The sequence below is a fragment of the Hemiscyllium ocellatum genome, chromosome 49, assembly GCF_020745735.1.
Source record: "Hemiscyllium ocellatum isolate sHemOce1 chromosome 49, sHemOce1.pat.X.cur, whole genome shotgun sequence".
Lineage (NCBI taxonomy): Eukaryota > Metazoa > Chordata > Chondrichthyes > Orectolobiformes > Hemiscylliidae > Hemiscyllium > Hemiscyllium ocellatum.
Window position 1 is genome coordinate 5,886,058 of NC_083449.1, and position 20,677 is coordinate 5,906,734.

At 44.3% G+C, this 20,677-nt stretch overlaps 1 long non-coding RNA gene across 1 annotated transcript in view; it reads right to left on the reverse strand.

The window, feature by feature from the left end:
* LOC132837248 (uncharacterized) overlaps nucleotides 1-20,677 on the reverse strand; it is a 111,172-nt gene that overhangs the window by 68,457 nt on the left and 22,038 nt on the right. Inside the window, exon 3 of the long non-coding RNA XR_009647465.1 lies at nucleotides 1,453-1,590. This is a non-coding gene — a long non-coding RNA (uncharacterized LOC132837248). The remainder of the gene's footprint in view (nucleotides 1-1,452; nucleotides 1,591-20,677) is intronic.

A 20,677-nucleotide genomic window follows, 5' to 3' on the forward strand; every position in this document is an offset into this window, starting at 1 on the left:
GCTCCCAAGGCAATATGCTGGTAAATCTCCCTTTGCACCCACTCCCACTTCATTTAGATATGTACCGTTGGTAAAGTGTCTTCTCTTTTATTTTCAACTCACTCCAATAGTGCATCAGGGAGGAAATATACAAGTTATTTTGCAGTGAAGAGGGCAGTTAATTTTTAATCAGCACAGTTATGTTTTTAGCAGGTGGTTAATGTAAAGTCACCATTGTCTCATTAGAGAGAGGGAGAAAGAGGTGTGGGGGAGTAAAAGCAAACAACTGTTTTATGGTTTAACCTGAGGGACACCACATCTAAAGCACAGGGAATGATCACTCACAGCAATCTCAAACAGAGCAGCAATTGAACGCATGCTGTCTATGTGCCTGTACATTGTAAGCCTACTATAGAATCAACAGAGCTAACCAATCCTGGCATGGCCAGTGGCAAAAACATTAGGTGGATCAGTGGCTAGCATTGCTGCCTCACAGCACCAGGGCTCCAGGAACAATTCCAGCCCTGGGTGACTGCTTATTGGGAGTTTGCACATTTTCCCTTCTCTGTATGGGTTTTCTCTGGGTGCTTTGGTTTCCTCCCACAGTCCAAAGATGTGCAGTTCAGATGGATTGGCCTTGCTAAGTTGCCCATAGTGTGAGAGTTATGCACGCGAGGAGGATTAGTCATGGGAAATGCAGTGTTACAGGGATTGGAGGGGTGGTGGGTGTGGGTTGGTTGCTATTCAGAGGGTCAATATATGGAGCCATTGGACCAAAAGGCCTGCTTCCACGCTGTGGGACACGTGCAGGTTGGGGGACTGGCCATGGTTAATGCAGGATTACAGCGGGTAGGGTCAGGACCGAGTGGGATCCTCTTCACTGGCTTGGGACAGACTGGATGGGCTGAATGGTCTCTTTCCACACTGTATGGATTCTGTCAACATCAATATTTAGCTCAGTGGTGTGAGGCAATTTATTCTGGTCTCAATTTTGATGAGATTCACTTTCAGTTTCTGAAATAATGGGGAAGCAAAATCCTATGTTTTCAGCTCCCCAGGGTATGCCCTACAGATGTGAATTTGAATTTTGCTGTGGCAGGTGGTAGATTTGGAATGTGATTTTAAACAAAAACAGATCTGGAGTTGATGACTGTTCTCAGGAACAAACAATTATCTGGTTCAAAATTGAAGATTGAGGTGAGGAAGGGTTTCTTCTGAGGTTTGCATGTCGTTGGAACTCCTTGCCACAGAGAGCTGTGTGTGGGGACAGGGAGTAGCTTTAAGGGCATGATAAATAGATTCTTGATCAGTCAGGGAATTGACAGTTACATGTAAAGAGCAGGAAAGTGTGTGTGAGGAATGGTGCATCAGCCACAATGCTATTGAATGGATGAGCAGGCTCAAGCGGCCAAATGGCCTCCTCCTGTTCCTGTCTGTGATGGTCCTTAAGGGAATGAAATCTGATCTCCTTACCTGCTCTGCTCTGCACGTGATTCCCAACCCTTTGCAAACTCTTCACTGCTTTCTCGCTGAGCAAGTCAATTGGTTCAAGGACATTTCGGAATTGCATCCACTTCTCACCTTGGCAAAGATGACCACATCGTATTAAGACTATAGAGAAATAACATTTGTCAGAGTCAGTTTTTGATATGTTCCCATCATGTGCTTTGCCAAGACAAATTGGTCTGTATAATGACCCCACATATTCACAGCTCCTCTTGTACATTCTGATTGTCTTTCTGGCAAAGTTTGTTATTCTCATCCATTTTCAGAGTCATGCAGCACAGAAACAGGCCCTTCAGCCCAACTCGCCCATGCTGACAAGGTTGCCCAAACTCAACTAGTCCCATTTATGTGCATTTGGCACATATTTCTCTGTACGTTTCTTATCCATGTACCTTTATAAATGTGTCTTACATGTGATTGTATCTGCCTCTACCACTTCCTCTGGCAGCTCATTCAATATATTCACTGTCCTCTGTTTGATAAATCTGCCTCTCAGGTCCCTTTTTAATCTTTCCACTCTCACCTTAAACCTATGCCCACTAGTTTTGGAAACCCCTACATTGGGGAAAAGAATATACCTATTTACCTTTTCTGTGCCCCTCATGATTTTATAACCTCTATAAAGGTCATCCCCTCAGCCTCCAACGCTCCAGGGAAGAAAAGCTGCCAGCTAATGAAGGTTCTGCTTATAACTCAAACTGCAACCTTGGTAACATCTTTGTAAATCTTCTCTATAACCTTTCCAGCTTAACGACATCCTTTCTACAGCACGTTGACCAGGACTATACACAATATTCTAAAAATGGTCTCACCAACATCCTGTCCAGCTGTAACATGATGCCCCAACTCCTGTCATCAGTGCTCTGACCAATGAAGGCAAGCATGCCAAACGCTTGCTTCACCACAGTGTCAAGCTGTAATGCCACATTTAAGGAATTGTCTTCCTGCACCCCCTAGGTCTGTTTGTTCGGAAACACTCCCCAGACGATAGCATCAATAAAGATGTATCTAGACAGATGCATGAATGGGCCTCTCGATATTTTGTAAGTTTCAATCAGGTTCTCTCTCATCTTTCTAAACTCCATCGAGTTAAGAACCAGAGTCCTTAACCTCTCCTCATATGAGAGGTGCTTCATCCCTGGGATTTTTCTTGTAAACCCCCCTCTGGACCCCCTCCAAGTTCAGCACATCATTCCTGAGATAGGCGGCCCAAAACTGCTCACAATGTCCCAAATGTGGTCTGACCAGAGCCTTATAAAGCCTCGGCAGTACATCCCTGCTCTTGTATTCTAACCCTCTCGAAATGAATGCTGACATTACATTTGCCTTGCTGAAAATGTGTTCCTGATGGCTCTGGCCCGAAACATCGAATTTCCTGTTCCTTGGATGCTGCCTGACCTGCTGTGCTTTAACCAGCAACACATTTTCAGCTCTGATCTCCAGCATCTGCAGACCTCACTTTTTACTCATTACATTTGCCTTCCCAACTGCCAACTGAACCTGCCTGTTAACCTGAAGAGAATCCTGAACTCGGACTCCCAAGTCCCTTCGTGTTTCAGATTTCCGAAACCTTTCCCCATTTAGGAAACAGTCTCTGTCACTATTCTTCTAATCCCATTGCATACCCTACCACACTGTCATCCATCTACCAACCGAACCTTAATAGGATCCTGAACTCGGACTCACCCCCGGGGACCTTGTTTGTGCTTCAGGCCTGGCAGCATCTGTCCAGAGACAGACAGAGAGAAAGCGGGGTCAACGTTTCGAGTCCGGGACAGCCGTCCTTCGGGAGAGTGGCCTTTGGTCTTGATGTGCCGCCGCACAATTTCTTGTTCACTCCCACCTCTCTGTCTGTGTGTGTATTTGTGATTATTATTGAGTTTGGCGAGTCCCGGAGCCGGCCCTGTTGTTTCTCTCTCCTGAAAGGGTTGTCCCTTTAAAGAGTCTTTCCCCTGAAGCAGCTGCTAACGGTCACTTGGGGCACGAGGCGGCCGTTAACCGCCATCTCGCGCGGGGCCTGAAGCTAAAATGGCGCCGGGGCCACGCGGGAAGGAAAAGCGCCGAGGGAGAGCGGACTGTGTCAACATGTCCCGTTCCCGAGGGTCAGGATGTTTTCCTTAGAGCAGTAGGAGGGATCAATGACTGGGGGAGGGGTATAGATTGAAGGTAAGGGGCAGGAGGTTTCAAGGGGGATGTGAGGGAAAACATTTTCACTCAAAAGGTGGTGGGGATCTAGAACTCACTGCCTGCAAGGGTGTGAGGGGCAGAAATCCTCATCACGTCGAAGAACGATTTAGATGTGCACTTGCAATCCAAGATTAGACTCGCATTTAGTGGTCTTTGAGGTTTCATATGTTTTTGCTGCAGAAATAGGGCTGAAAATGTGTTGCTGGAAAAGCGCAGCAGGTCAGGCAGCATCCAAGAAGCAGGAGAATCGACGTTTCGGGCATGAGCCCTTCTTCAGGAATGAAAAAGGTGCTTGGATAAGGTGAATGGTCAAGGTCTTTACCCCAGGATAGGGAGTCCAAAACTAGAGGACATTGGTTTAAGGTGAGACGGGAAAGGTTTAAAAGCGACCTGAGGGATAACTTTATTACACAGAGGGTAGTGTGTTTTTTGGAATGAGCTCCCAGAGGAAGTGGTAGAAGTGGGTACAATAACAACCTTTTAAGAGACATTTGGAAAGATGCATTGATAGGAAAGGTTTTGGCGGATATGGGCCAAACACAAGCAAATGCAGCTAGTTCTGTTTGGAGACTTAGTTAGCATGGACAAGTTGGGCCAAAGGGCCTATTTCCGTTCTGTGACCTTACAACTGGGTGTCTGGTATTGGAGAACAGAGAGGTGGTTGCTTTTAACTGGCGTAGAAGATGTTCAAAGTGGGGTGCGGGATAGGCACACTGACGGTAACCCAGGATGTTGACAGGAGGTGCGGGTGCGGACAGTGATGGTAACCCCAGGATGTTGACAGGAGGTGGGGGTATGGACAGTGACGGTAACTCCCAGGATGTTGATATTGTGATGGGGGTGGGGGTGAGGACAGTGATAGTAACCCCCAAGATTTGATACTGCAGGGGTTGGCGACAGTGATGGTAATACCATTGAACATCAAGAGGGCAGTGGTTGGATGGTGTACCATTTCACCCTTCATAGTGAACACAAATCTTTCAAAGTGTAGATTTTACAACAGATGGAAACTTTGCAATGATGTGAAATCTCAGTTATTTTATTTCTCCTTTCTGTCAGTTGTTATCCTGTCATAGAACATAACATCTTCGAAAAGAAAGACAATTTCAACATCCAATCTTTTATTTCCTCTTTGTCTTGTTTTGTTCCAGTTCCTGTTGCTGGGGTTTTCCTCACCCCCAGAGTCAATAAAATGGAGGTTCCGATTGGGAATGGTCTTGTTCGAGAGTGTGTATTGTGTCAAGGTACAGGACCGTACTTTCAAAGGTAAGCCTTAAATAATGCCAGCGGGAATTACAACTTTACTCAGACAGGAGAGAGTTGGCCATTGAATCCTTCCAGTCCCAGCACCAAGGCAGATAACTTGTTGCGATTCACAAGGGTTGGAACAATATTTAATGTGACCGGGAATTCCATCAACCTCACAGAGCCAGGTAATTCATTCTTCATCTTTGATCTGTGCTCGTTCTTCACTGGGGTCCAGCTGAAGTTTTGACAGGAACACTCTAAAAAACTACTTCAGAAACTCAGCAGGTCAGCAGCATCTGTGAGAAGGGAGAAAGAGAGTAATAACCTTTCTCAGATAAGGGAGGCCTTCATAGCGAGAGGATTCAAGTCCAAGTGCATGGATGTCTCATTACAATTGGACAGGGTGAGACCACACCCTGAAGAACTCTGTGCGCAGTTTGGGGTTTCCTTATTTGAGGAAAGATATTGTGCCCATGGAGGGAGTGCAGTGAAGGTTTCCCAGAATGATTCCTGGGATGGCAGGACTGACAGATGGAGAGAAACTGGAATGTTTCGGATGATATTCACAAGAGTTTAGAAGAATTAAAGGCGAATCTCATAGAAACCGATAAATTTGAACAAGGATGAAACAGAGTAAATGCAGGAAGGGTGTTCCCGGTGACTGGTCGGAGATTCCAGAATTAGAGGGTCATGGTCAAAAGGAAATGGAGTTGGACTGAGATGGGGAGAAATGTCTTCACGCAGAGAGTGCAGAGCCTATGGAATTCTCTGTCACAGAAAGCACAGAATACTGAATGTTGTTCAGGAAGGAGTTGGATTGAGTTCTTAGGGGCTAAAGGGAGAGTGCGGGGAGACAGGGGACTGTTGGGTGATCAGCCACAATCCCTTTATGTGGGTTGAGTAGTTTGGAACGGCCGAATGACCTCCACCAAATGGTATTTTTGATGTTTCTCTGTGAATGGCCCAGTTGCCGCTGACAGGTGGAGGACAAGGGAAATTTTGCCTCAATATATGCAGGCCACGAAAATGAGGGACAGTAATTTCTAGTTGACAATTTAGAGACAGTGGGTGCAGAGCGAGCTTTTGAGTTTAGCATGGAATAATTTGGGTTGGATTGGTGGGATATTGTTAATGAGAAAGGCTGCACAAAAACAATGATGTTAATGCAATGGTGAGGGTTTGGAGAGAATTTAACAGACACGAGTGCTGGCAGGGGTCCAGGGCAACCGGGAACAGGAAACACTGGGGTTGGTGTTTGCTGAAGGGATGATGTTATTGACAGGAAATCCCTCCCTGAATCATCTGCAGCACTGAGATGGCAGTACTCATTGTCCCACTGTTTCTGATCCTTTCTCTCCTCATATTTCTTCCCATTAAACTTTGGAATTGGAAACAAGGTGGGTGAGACACTCCAGCAGGTAACCCTGGCAATCATTCTCCAGTTGGTACTTGATGTAGGTTTCAAACTGACGTTTGAGGATGTGCGTATGGGACAGTATGTGTGAGAATGCGTTTGAGTGAGAGTATGAAAGTATACATCTCTGTGTGAGAGACACACATTCTCAGTCACTTCTGCAGTGCACCTTGTAGACCACACTTGAGAAGCTGAACACCATCCAGGGACAACACAGCCCCTGCTTAATTGACACCACATCCATTCCCTCTACCATTCGCACTTTAGTAGCAGCTACGAGATGCCCTTCAGAAGTTCACCAAAGATCCTCAGACAGCACCTTCCAAACCCACAACCACATCCATCTAGAAGGACAAGCACAGCAGATACATGAGAATACCACCTCCTGCAAGTTTCCCTCTGAGTCACTCACCATCCCAACTTGGAAATATATTAGCTTTTGTTTAGTGTCACTGGGTCAAAATCCTGTAGTTCCCTCTCTAATGATATTGTGGGTCTACCTACAGCACAGGGACTGCAGTGGTTCAAGAAGGCAGCTCATTACCTCCTTCTCAAGGGGCCAACTAGGGATGGATAATAAATTGTTGGCCCAGCCAGTGATTTTCACAGCCCGCCAGTGAAATAAAAAAGAAATAAAGCACTATTTGGGAAAATGCTTTATGAGGATGTGGGCAGGCTGAATAAGTGTCAGATGAAATTAGTTGGGGAGACATACAAAGAAATGTGCTGTGTTCAGAGGAATGGTCCGCACAGGTATAAACTAAAGGTTAAAATTGGAATAATTGTTGCTTGCGCATCAGTCAAAGAATCCAGGTTCATTTGCTAGCAGGAGAAGCTGAATATTTATAGTAAAACTTTTCTATGTTCTTTCTCTCATATTTTCTCCAGCTGTTTCTTCCGGCATGTTCCCGCAACACAGGTAAGTTAATGAGGTGGTTCGCAACTTCGAATAACATTCAAACACTGTCCAAATGGTCTGAAAATCACTCTGGGGTGCAAACCCAGCAATTTAACATCAGTTAGACACATTGGAGCAAATGAACCGTTGTGTCTGACTCGTTTGCAAATCTAAAGCACAACAGTTCAAATTGAGGACGCACTCTCAATTTCCGTTAGACTGTGAACTGAGCGTTGGTCAGTCCCATTAGTGGTGAGGTTATCCATTGCAGTTGGAAGAATTGAAAAAGGCAACTTATCATCTGAATAGGAAAGAAAGTTCAAAATGTCAGTGCAACGGCTACAGCAGGTCACAAGGAAGACATTTATTGCGAATGGAATGGAGTATGGAAGTAGGTAATTGTTACTGCAACTGTATAAGGGATTGGGGTTTCCACATCCTAAGTACTGCAGACAGTTTTGGTCCCATTGCTTGAGGAGGGATGTAATTGAATTGGAGGGAGTTCAAATGAGATCACTGAATTGATTGTCCAGATGAAAATTTAGTCTTATGAAAAGAGACTGGTACAATTTTGATGTCTTTACTTGAGGACAGATGCAGTTTATACTGGAGGTAGTTCAGAGGAGATTCACTCAATCATTTTCAGAGATGAAGGGTTTGTCTTAGATGAGAGATTGAGCAGTTTCTCTGGAGTTTGGAAGAGAGAAGATCTAACTGAAGGTTATAAGATGCTAAAGGGGGTATTGACAAAGGAGTTGCAGAGAGGATGTTTGCTCACGTGGGAGAATCTAGAATAAAAGGTTATCATTTCAGGATAAGGGGCTGGGCAGACTGAAAACAGAGGTAAGGAGCAGTGAATTCTCTGAAATGAGGAGGGGGTTGTACATCTATGGGAACATCACCCCCTGCCCAACCCCCACACCACTGCATAAATTGGAGGAGGAGACAAACAGACTATTAATCAGTGATGGGTCAAAGGGAGTGTTTACAGGAAAGTGAAGTTGAGGCTGAGATGGGATCAGTTGCAATCGTATGGAATAGCAGAGCAGGTTCCTGAGGGGCCCAGGTGGACTCGACCTGATGCCAGCCTGGATGTTCTTGTGGAGTTATATTGTTAGTTAATAGCAAAACTGCTAGGAGGGAGAAAATGAAGTTTGATTTAACAAAATAGGTTTTAATTCGTAAATATTCAAAAATAAAGACAAACATGATTCAACACAAATTTGGTGAAGGGCGTTGGTTGAAAGAAGTGGAAAGACAATACATTTAGGGGGTTTAAAAAAAAACTGGAGCAGAGGGAACTGGGGGTATGTGTCCATAGATCAGTGAAGGCTGCATAACAGGGAGAGAGCAGTTAATAAAACTCACAGCATTCTTGATTTTATTAATAATGGCTTAGAGTCTGAGAACAAGGAGGTGATGTTGAAGTTATAAAAGACACTGGTGGACCTCAGCTGGAGTGTCAGAGAGAGAGGGAGAGAGTGATAACTGGCAAGTGGTGGTTTAACCTGAGGGTTACCATGCCTCACACAAGAGGAGAGATGGAGAAGGACAGTCCTTCATGGTAACCTCACTCAGTGAGAGATTCAAACCCATGCGGTCGATGGTACTCCATATTTCAAAACAGCCATCCAGCCAACTGAGCCAACCCAACACAAAGCAGAGGACAGAAAAGAAATTAATTCCGGTGACAGCACAAGTCTTGAATAGAGAATATTAGATAATGTTGGAGATGCACCTTTGATCTGTTGGATATTTCTTTGTATGTGTGGAACACCTTATCTTCACAAGCAACAGAAGCTGAACTTAGAAATGCATTTGACAAAGGAAGTTGACCTTCTATTATCCAGGCTGATTTTGTTCTGATCTGGACACCTTACTTTAGGAAAGATGTTTAAACCCTGGATACAGTATGAAGGAGATTTACGAGAATGATACCAATGATGAGGGATTTTAGATACAGGGAAAAGTTCAGAAGATTGAGCTTATTCTCCTTCGAGCAGAGAAGATGAAGTGGTGACCTTATTGAGGTGTTGAAAGTTTGAACAATTCTGACGGGAACGCAAGTTCTTGTTTCCCACTCATTGGTCTATTAGTAACTGGCTGGTAGAATTTCAAGATTGTCAGTGAGAGAGTGAGATGAGGAGAAACTTATTTGGATTTTTGGGTTTTGAATGTGCTGCTTTGGGGAGTGGTGGAGGCAGATTTCATAGGAGGTTTGAAAAGAGAGCTGGATATAAATTTGAAAGGGATGATGGTAGAGGGCTACAGAGATAGAGTGGGACTAGCTGGGTCGCTCGTTCAGGAGCTGGTACAGACACGAATGGTCTCTTCCCTTACAGTAAAATTTTATGATTCTATGAATGTACAAGTTCTGAACCACATTCTGGACAATTCCAGGAGATCATTCCTTGGGACCTTGGCTCAGTGACCTCGTTACCAGGGGTTTTTGTACACAAACAGCAGCAAATTGTTGTCATGAGCGGATTTGGAACTTGGTTGGATAATGATCTGGAAATATTTGATTTCAAGGGAGGCGATGGAAGAACAATCTGAGGGTGCGAGTGAGGACAGACCTGCAAGAAATTTGGCCAACACAGATCCGGTCAAGTCAATTGAACGGTGAGTATGAATCTGTGAGCTGCTGATTGGTCAGTGTTCATGCTGGTATTTGTCTGGGAAGAGCCGCAAAAACAAATCTCTTCCTGGAAGTGTTGGAGGGAAGTTTGGATTGTTTCCTTTACAACAGAGAAGGTTGATGGGGGAGGGGAACATGATAGAGGTGTGTAAGATTGGTAGTGTTGTCGAGCAGAGTGCCTGACGGGCTCAGATCCATAATTCTTTGTAGACAGGTATTTGAGAAGGTGTTTAGAACACTTGCCTTCATTGCACAGACCATTGAGTGTTGGAGTTCGGACACCCAGTTGTGGTTGTACAGGACACTAGTGAAGCCTGTTCTGGTGTATTGTGTCCAGTTCTGATTGCCCTGTTATAGAAAGGACAGTATTAAGTTGGAGAGGGTTCAGAATAGATATGCCAGAATGTTGTTGGGAATGGAGAGTTTGAGCTCTAAGGAGAGGCTGGGTGGGCTGGGACTATTTTCACTGGAGTGTAGAAGTGTGAGGAGTATAGAGGTTTATGAAATCATGATGGGCATAGATGAGGTGAATGGCAGGTGTCTTTTCCCTAGGGTGGGGAACGTCAAGACCAGGTGATATATTTTTCAGTTGAGAAGAGAAACGTTTCTGAAAATGACATGAGGGGCAACATTATTTGATGGAGAGTGGTTCATGTATGGACTGAACTTTCAAAGAAAGTGACGGATACGGGGTCAGTTACAACGTTTAAAAGACATTTAGATAAGTCTAAGAATAGGAAAGATTTGAGGTTATGGACAAGTTAGACGGAAGGGTCTGATTCCTTGCTGAGTAACTCTGACTCTATTACGAGGGACATGGACAGGGAGGACAGGTAGCAGCTGTTTCCCTTAGTTGAAGGGTCAGTAACAAGGGGGATATAATTTTTAAGTGAAGGGTAAGAAGTTTCTAGAGTGATTTGAGGATTGTTTCACCCACAGGATGGTGGGGATCTGGAATGTGTGAAAATAAAATATTTGGACTTTTAGTTTCTATTTGAAATCACTAATTGCTCCAGTGTGTGGGAATGTCACTTTGTAACTGCAGGGGGTTCCATGATTTATTAATGTGGAATATTCATGTAAAGGAGCAGGAGGAGGCCCTTGAGCCTGTTCCACCATCCAATGGCTGATCTGTGACCTGACTCCATAGACCTACCTTTGGCCCTTATCTCTCAGATTTAAAACCAACAACTGAACCAGCAATGCCTGCTGTTTGTGGAAGAGAGTTCCAAACCTCCTCCAGCCTTTGTGTGTATTAGTATTTCCTAACATCTCTCCTGAAAAGTCTGGTCCTAATTATCCGGCTATGCCCTCCCTATTTCTAGGATCCCTAAACAGTGGAAACACTTTCAATTTATCCACCCTGTCTTTTCCTGTTAATATCTTCAATCAGATCATCTCTGAACCGTGTAAATTCTGGACAGAACAGGCTTAATTTGTGTAATCTCTCCACATAACTTAACCCCTGAAGCTCAGGTATCATTCTTGTAAACTCACGTTGTACTCCCTCCCAGGCCAATCTATCCTTCCTCAGGTGTGGTGCCCAGATCTGCTCCAAGTGGCATCGTAACCAGGGTTTTGTATAACTGCAGCATCCCTTCTTCATCCTTGTAACTCCAGTCCTCAATATAAAGGCCAGCATTCCATTAGCTTTCTTCAGGCAATGAATGTCAGAAATAAAAAGAAATACAGAAATTGTTGGAAAAACTCAGCAGGGACAGATTGTTTACTATTGAAGACAACTTTCCATCCAATGTATGTCTATCTATAGTGTATGCACTGCAGCAGTTTAAGAAAGCAGCTCAGCTCTACCTTCTCAAGGGAACAACTAGGGATGAGTTGGGCAATAAATGCAGGGCCCAGTGGGTGATGCCCATGTGCCAAGACTGAATAATAATAATTTTTTAATTCCCCCGGGGCCTTCACCTTCCCTATGTGAGCTTGTTCTGGGAGGATAGGTGCAAACTTTATCGTGAATGTTGATGCAAAATACCCATTTGATGTTATTGAGTCACCTGGTTCATGAACTGCTTTGAAAAGGTTGATCTGTAGCCAAGAGCTTAGGTTTGTATTTCTGCTGGTTGGGCCTGTGACCTTAATTGTCATTCTGTATTTAATTTTGAGGCATAATTTGCTGTTGGTTTAACATTCTGATCTCTAACCTTTTGGTTCACTTTGCTTATTGTTTCTTGATTGTCGATGACTCCGAAATAGACAGCAGTTTGGTGTACTCAGTTTGCATCATCTCCAAACCAAGAAACGCTGGTACAGAATACAATATATATACTTTTATAACAGTTCTGGTTCAGTGAAAGTGGAGATTTTCTCTATCTTAATCCTCAGAAACCCAGCCACTTTTAAACATCATTAGTGTTTCTCTTACTTATAACATGGAGTGAAGGTCTGCCCACACTATTTGAATCTTTTTACATCATTTGAATTTATTACAAATCGATAGACATGTTCCATCTATGTCAACTAAATTAACAACAGGGCAATCTGAATTGGAAGAGGAAACGTTATTCTGATGGCTAATTGCTTTATCTGACATCTTGTTTTGAGGGGATGCCTACATTTTAGGCCCTGGGACATCAATATGTTGATTGCCCCTGTACGACAGCTTAATGTCTGAGAGTGGCCCCTTCTGGCCTTGGTCTTTGGGGCAACGAGCCATTCACTTTAGGTCCAGCATCATTCACATGAGGAGCATTGCCCATTCATTGTCCTGAGTGTTTCTTTGATGATACAAAGATAGGTGGAAGGACAGGTAGTGTTGAGGAAGCAGGGAGGCTGCAGAAGGACTTGGACAGGCCCGGAGAGTGGGCAATGAAGTGGCTGATGGAATACAACGTAGGAAAAGTGGGAAGTTATGTACTTTAGTAGGAAGAATAGATACAGAAACTGTTTAATAAATGGGAACAGTTTCAGAAATCTTAGACTCCAAAGTCGCTTTGTGTTTGAGCTCAGGATTCTCTGCAGGTTAACAGGCAGGTTCAGTTGGCAGTTAGGAAGGCAAATGGAATGTCAGCATTCATTTCGAGAGGGTCAGAATACAAGAAAAGGGATGTACTGCTGAGGCTGTATAAGGCTCTGGTCAGAACACGTTTGGAACACTGGAACAGTTTTGGTCCCCCTATCTAAGGAAGGATGTGCTGAACTTGGAGGGGGTCCAGAGGGGGTTTGCAAGCAAGATGCCATATGGGGAGAGGTTGAGGTCTCTGAGTCTGGACTCGATGGAGTTTAGAAGGGTGAGGGAGAACCTGGTTGAAACTGGGAGAATACTGAGAGGCCCGGATAGAGTGGACATGGAGAAGATGTTTCCATGAGCAGGAGAAACTAGGACCCGAAGGCACAGCCTCAGAGTGAAGGAAACTCACTTTAGAACTGAGATAAGGTGGAAGTTCTTCAGTCAGACAGTGGGGAATCTGTGGAACACATTATTGCAGACAGCTGTCGTTATGTCTTTAAGACAGAGATAGATAGGTTCTTGGGATTAACAAACATATCAGCCATGACGGAATGGCAGAGCAGACTTGATGGGCCGAATGGCAGCTATATCTTATGGTCTTTGTTAATCACTTAGTGCAGACTTTGATGCATCACACGGTTTAGTCCCTCGGATTCAGAGCTTCCTGAGAATGTACTATGAGTCACCCACACTAAAAAGTGTTCTGGCAGTTGGGCGACCAACACAACATATGGGCGAGGAGCCGTCGGGAGCCTGTGATCCCCATTCTATATGGCTGTGACTCATCTCATCCCAGTCTCAGCCCTAATTTCCTCCCTCCACTCCCTTTAACCCCTCACTGATTAACAATCTATCAGTCCCCTCTTTCAATTTATTCAGTGTCTCGACATGCCCACACTTACTGGGGGGGGGGGGGGGGTGGTGAAGTCCCAGAAATTCCCACCCCCTCTCCCTTGGAGAGAAGCCATTTCTCAGTATCACAGTTTTCAATCTGTCCCAACCTCTTCTGAAACAATGACCCTCTCATTCTAAATTGTCCCACATGAGGAAACATCCTCTCTCTGACTCCTTTGTCAATCCCACCCCGTTTAGTGTCCTATATCCCTTAGTTGATCTTATAGAGTCATAGAGATGTACAACATGGGAACAGACCCTTCGGTCCAACCTATCCATGCCAACCAGATATCCCAACCCAATCTAATCCCACATGCCAGCACCTGGCCCATATCTCTCCAAACCCTTCCTATTCATATACCCATCCAAATGCCTCTTAAATGTTGCAATTATGCCAGCTTCCACCACTTCCTCCGGCAGCTCATTTCATACATGTTCCACCCTCTGTGTGAAAAGTTGCCCCGTAGGTCTCTTTTTATATCTTTCCCCTCTCACCCTAAACCTATGCCCTCTTGTTCTGGACTCCCTGACACCAGGGAAAAGACTTTGCCTATTTACCCTATCCATGCCCCTCATACAGCCCCAGTCAATTCAGCCTCTCACTGCTGCTCAAATTTTCCAGCCCTGGCAACATCCTTGTAAATCTTTTCTGAACCCTTTCAAGTTTCACAACATGTTTCCGATAGGAAGGAAACCAGACTTGTACGCAATATTCCAACAGTGGCCTAACCAAAGTCCTGTACAGCCGCAACGTGACGTCCCAACTCCTATACTCAATACTCTGACCAATAAAGGAAAACATACCAAACGCCTTCTTCACTATCATATCTACCTGCGACTCCACTTTCAAGGTGCTATGAACCTGCACTCCAAGGTCTCTTTGTTCAGCAACACTCCCTCGGACCTTACCATTAAGTGTATAGGTCCTGCTAAGATTTGCTTTCCCAAAATTCTGCACCTCACATTTATCTGAATTAAACTCCATCTGCCACTTCTCAGCCTATTGACCCATTTGGTCCAGATCCTGTTGTAATCTAAGATAAACCTCTTCACTGTCCACTACATCTCCAATTTTTGTGTCATCTGCAAATGTACTAACTGTGCCTCTTATGCTCGCGTCCAAATCATTTATGTAAATGACAAAAAGTAGAGGGCCCAGCACCGTTCCTTGTGGCACTCCACTGGTCACAGGCTTCTGGTCACAATCCTCAACCATCACCCTCTGCCTTCCACCTTTGAGCTTGTTCTCCCTGTATTCCATGAGATCTAACCTTGCTAACCAGTCCCCCATGGAGAACCTTGTCGAATGCCTTCCTGAAGTCCATATAGATCACATCTACCGCTCTGCTCTCATCAATCCTCTTTGTTACTTCCTCAAAAAACTCAATCAAGTTTGTGAGACATGATTTACCATGCACAAAGCCATGTGTACTAGCCATAATCAGTCCTTGCCTTTCCAAATATATGTACATCCTATCCCTCAGGATTCCCTCCAACAACTTGCCCACCACCGACATCAGGCTCACTGGTCTTTAGTTCCCTGGTTTGTCCTTACCATCCTTCTTAAACAGTGGCACCACGTTTGCTAACCTCCAGTCGTCTGGCACCTCACCTGTGACTATCGATGATACAAATATCTCAGCAAGAGGCCCAGCAATCTTTTCTCTCACTTCCCACAGAGTTTGAGCGTACACCTGACATTTTTCTAGATGTCATTTTCTGTTTCCCTGCAGTCTGTATCTTCCATATCCTTCTCCACAGTAAATCCCATTGCAAAATACTCATTTAGTATCTCCCCCATTTTCTGTGGCTCCACACAAAGGCCACCTTGCTGATCTTTGAGGGGCCCTGTTCTCTTCCTGGTTACCCTTTTGTCCTTAATATATTTGTAAAAGTTCTTTGGATTCTCCTTAATTCTAATTGCCAAAGCTACCTCATGTCCCGTTTTAGCCCTCCTGATTTCCCTCTTAATTACACTCCTACTTCCTTTATACTCTTCTAAGGATTCACTCGATCTATCCTGTTTATATTTACATATGCTTCCTCCTTTTTCTTAACCAAACCCTCAATATCTTTAGTCATCCAGCATTCCCTATACCTACCAGCCTTTTCTTTCACCCTAACAGGCATATTCTTTCTCTGCACTCTCGTTATCCCATTTCTGAAGGCTTCCCATTTTCCAGCCATCCCTTTAGCTGTGAACATCTGCCTCCAATCAGCTTTTGAAAGTTCTTACCCAATACCATCAAAATTGGTCTTTCTCCAATTTAGAATTTCAACTTTTAGATCTGGTCTATCCTTTTCCATCATTATTTTACATCTAATAGAATTATGGTCGCTGGCCCCAAAGTGCTCCCCCTCACTGACACCTCAGTTACCTGCCCTGCCTTATTTCCCAAGAGTAGGTCAAGTTTTGCACCTTCTCGAGTATGTACATCCGCATACTGAATCAGAAAATTGTCTTGTATGCATTTCACAAATTCCTCCCCATCTAAACCTTTAACACTATGGCAGTCCCAGTCTGTTTGGAGAGTTAAAATCCCTTACCATAACCACCCTATTTGTCTTGCAGATAGCTGAGATCTCCTTATAAGTTTGTTTCTCAGTTTTCCTCTGACTATTAGGGGGTCTATAATACAATCCCGATAAGGTGATCATCCCTTATTTATTTCCCAGTTCCACCCAAATAACTTCCCTGGATGTATTTCCAAGAATATCATCCCTCAGCACAGCTGTATGCTATCCCTTATCAAAAATGCCACCCTCCCTCATCTGTGCCTCCCTTTCTGTCCTTCCTGTAGCATTTGTATCCTGCAACATTAAGCTGCCAGTCCTGCCCATCCCTGAGCTATGTTTCTGTAACTGCTATGATATCCCAGTCCATAAGACCATAAGACATAGGAGTGGAAGTAAGGCCATTCGGCCCATCGAGTCCATTCTGCCATTCAATCATGGCTGATGGGCATTTCAACTCCACTTACCAGCATTCTCCCCGTAGCCCTTAATTCCTCGAGACAACAAGAATCTATCAATCTATGCCTTGAAGACATTTAGCGTCCCGGCCTCCACTGCACTCCGTGGCAATGAATTCCTCAGGCCCACCACCCTCTGGCTGAAGAAATGTCTCTGCATTTCTGTTCTGAGTTTACCCCCTCTAATTCTAAGGCTGTGTCCACGGGTCCTAGTCTCCTCGCCTAATGGAAACAATTTCCTAGCGTCCACCCTTTCCAAACCATATATTATCTTGTACGTCTCTATTAAGTCTCCCCTTAATCTTCTAAACTCCAATGAATACAATCCCAGGATCCTCAGCCGTTCCTCATATGTTAGACCAACCATTCCAGGGATCATCCGTGTGAATCTCCGCTGGACATGTTCCAGTGCCAGTATGTCCTTCCTGAGGTGTGGGGACCAAAACTGGACACAGAACTCCAAATGGGGCCTAACCAGAGCTTTATAAAGTCTCAGTAGCACAACGGTGCTTTTATATTCCAACCCTCTTGAGGTAAGTGACAACATTGCATTCGCTTTCTTAATCACAGACTCAACCTGCATGTTTACCTTTAGAGAATCCTCGACTAGCACTCCCAGATCCCTTTGTACTTTGGCTTTACTAATTTTCTCACCATTTAGAAAGTAGTCTATGCTTTTATTCTTTTTGCCAAAGTGCAAGACCTCGCACTTGCTCATGTTGAATTCCATCAGCCATTTCCTGGACCACTCTCCCAAACTGTCTAGATCCTTCTGTAGCCTCCCCACTTCCTCAGTACTACCTGCCTGTCCACCTAACTTCGTATCATCTGCAAACTTTGCTAGAATGCCCCCAGTCCCCTCATCCAAATCATTAATAGCTATTGCGAATAGCTGTGGCCCCAACACTGAACCCTGCGGGACACCGTTCGTCACCGGCTGCCATTCCGAAAAGGAACCTTTTATCCCAACTCTCTGCCTTCTGTTAGACAGCCAATCTTCAATCCATCCCAGAAGCTCACCTCGAACACCATGGGCCCTCACCTTGCTCAGCAGCCTCCCGTGTGGCACCTTATCAAAGGCCTTTTGAAAGTCTAGATAGACCACATCCACTGGGTTTCCCTGGTCTAACCTACTTGTCACCTCTTCAAAGAATTCCAACAGGTTTGTCAGGCATGACCTCCCCTTGCTAAATCCATGTTGACTTGTTCTAATCAGACTCTGCTCTTCTAAGAATTTAGAAACCTCATCCTTAATGATGGATTCTAGAATTTTACCAACAACTGAGGTTAAGTTAATTGGCCTATAATTTTCCATCTTTTGTCTTGATCCTTTCTTGAACAAGGGGGTTACAACAGCCATCTTCCAATCATCCGGGACCTTTCCTGACTCCAGTGACTCTTGAAAGATCTCAACCAATGCCTCCGCTATTTCCTCAGCCACCTCTCTCAGAACTCTAGGGTGTATCCCATCGGGGCCAGGAGATTTATCAATTTTAAGACTTTTTAACTTTTCTAGCACTATCTCTTTTGTAATGGCAACCATACTCAACTCAGCCCCCTGACTCCCTTTAATTGTTGGGATATCACTCATGTCTTCCACTGTGAAAACTGACGCAAAGTACTTGTTAAGTTCTCCTGCTATTTCCTTATCTCCCATCACTAAGCTTCCTGCATCAGTTTGAAGTGGCCCAATGTCTACTTTTGCCTGTCGTTTGTTTCTTATGTACTGAAAGAAACTTTTACTATCATTTCTAATATTACTGGCTAGCCTACCTTCATATTTGATCCTCTCATTTCTTATTACACTCTTTGTTATCCTCTGTTTGTTTTTGTATCCTTCCCAATCTTCTGATTTCCCACTGTTCTTGGCCACTTTATAGGATCTCTCTTTTTCTTTAATACATTTCCTGACTTCCTTTGTCAGCCATGGTTGTCTAATCCCTCCCCGGATAATCTTTCTTTTCTTGGGGATGAACCTCTGTATAGTGTCCTCAATTGTACCCACAAACTCCTGCCATTTTTGCTCTACTGTCTTCCCGGTTAGCCTCTGCTTCCAGTCTATTTTTGTCAGTTCCTCTCTCATGCCCTTTATTTAACTGTAACACCATTACATCCGATTTTGCCTTCTATCTTTCAAACTCCAGACTGAACTCTACCATATTATGATCGCTACTTCCTAAGGGTTCCCTTACTTTAAGATCTTTTATAAAGTCTGGTTCATTGCAAAGCACTAGGTCCAGAATAGCCTGTTCCCTTGTGGACTTCATGACAAGCTGTTCCAAAAAGCCATCCTGTAAGCATTCCATGAATTCCCTTTCTTTGGATCCACTAGCAACATTATTTACCCAGTCCACCTGCATATTGAAGTCTCCTATGATCAATGTGACCTTGCCTTTCTGACATGCCTTCTCTATTTCCCGGTACATGTTGCGTCCCTGGTCCTGACCACTGTTAGGAGGTCTGTACACAACTCTAGTTATGGTTTTTTTGCCTTTGTGGTTCCTCAATTCCACCCACACAGACTCCACATCATCCGACGCTATGTCATTCAATGCCATAGATTTAATTTTGTTCTTAACTAACAAGGCAACCCCACCCCCTCTGCCCACCTCCCTTTTCGATAAGTTGAATAACCATGGAGGTTTAACTGCCAGTCCTGACCCCCTCTGTAACCAAGTCTCTGTGATGCCTACCACATCATAATCATTCACTATTATCTGTGCCATTAGTTCATCTGCTTTGTTATGAATGCTACGAGCATTCAGGTAAAGTGCCTTAATGCTAACTTTCCCATGTTCCTAACCATGTCCTGAATACATCTGCCTTCCTTGTTAAGCTCCTTGCATTGAAATAAATAGAGTTGAATTTATTAGTCCTATCTTGTCTCTGCCTGCCCTGACTGTTTGAGTCGCTTCTGTTCTCAAGTGTACCAGTCTCAGATTGATCTCTTTCCTCAATATCTCCCCTGGTTCCACGCATTCCCCCATCCCCCACCCCCCCTTTACTAGTTTAAATCCTCCCGAGCAGCTCGAGCAAATCTTCCTGCCGTAGATTAGTCCACTTCCAATTTAGGTGAAATCCGTCCTTTTGTACAGGTCAGTTTTGCTCCTTCACAATTTACAGACCCAGAAAATAACACCGTCTTATTCGTCTACAAACACTGCCCCAGGTTAAATTAATAGTTATGGCTTATATTTTAAGTTTAATCAAGAGATGTATGTCCAAAAACATATAATCAAGAAAGAACCTACTCTACTCAATACTTCAGATTCTCTATAGAGCACACTTAAAACAACAATTAACTTATCTGATTCTGTGCTGTGAACTTCGCCCAACAGTTCCTCCAAGATCAGTTGTGAATTTCACCGTTCGATAACTATCCCAAATGCATTCCGATGTCCAGCGATACACAAATTCAAACATCAAAGGCAATAACTGTATAGGTTCGTTCTCTCTCTCTCTCTCTGTCCCTCTCCTGCACTGACCTCACCATGTGCTTCCTTTGTTCTTCTCCCTTTTAAAACTGCTGTTGTTTTGACTTTTTGTTAGCATGGCCAATCCACCCTAAAGTGTCCAGAGATGTGCAGGTTAGGGTGTATTAGCAATGGGGAACTGCAGGGCTGTAGGGTAAGTGGGTAGGTCTGGTTTGGATGCTGTTCAGAAGCTCGTCTGCTGTGGGAGGAATGGGTTCCAGTACGAAGGATACTTGACATCAGTTCTGGCGAAAATGGGATTTGTTTTGCCTCTCCCTCCACCCTCTACCCCCCTGTCCATTCTCTCCATTCCCTCTCTTCCCACACTCTGCATACCCTACCCCCTCGATTCTGTCTCACTGCAACCCTTTGCTCTCCTTCTCTCTCTCTCTCTCTCCCCTATTCTCTTACGCAACCCCCCCCCTCCCCACTACTCCTACAATTGGACAAAATTGCCTCCAACACCTAAAATACCTCAAAAAAGGAGCAGCTGTTACAGC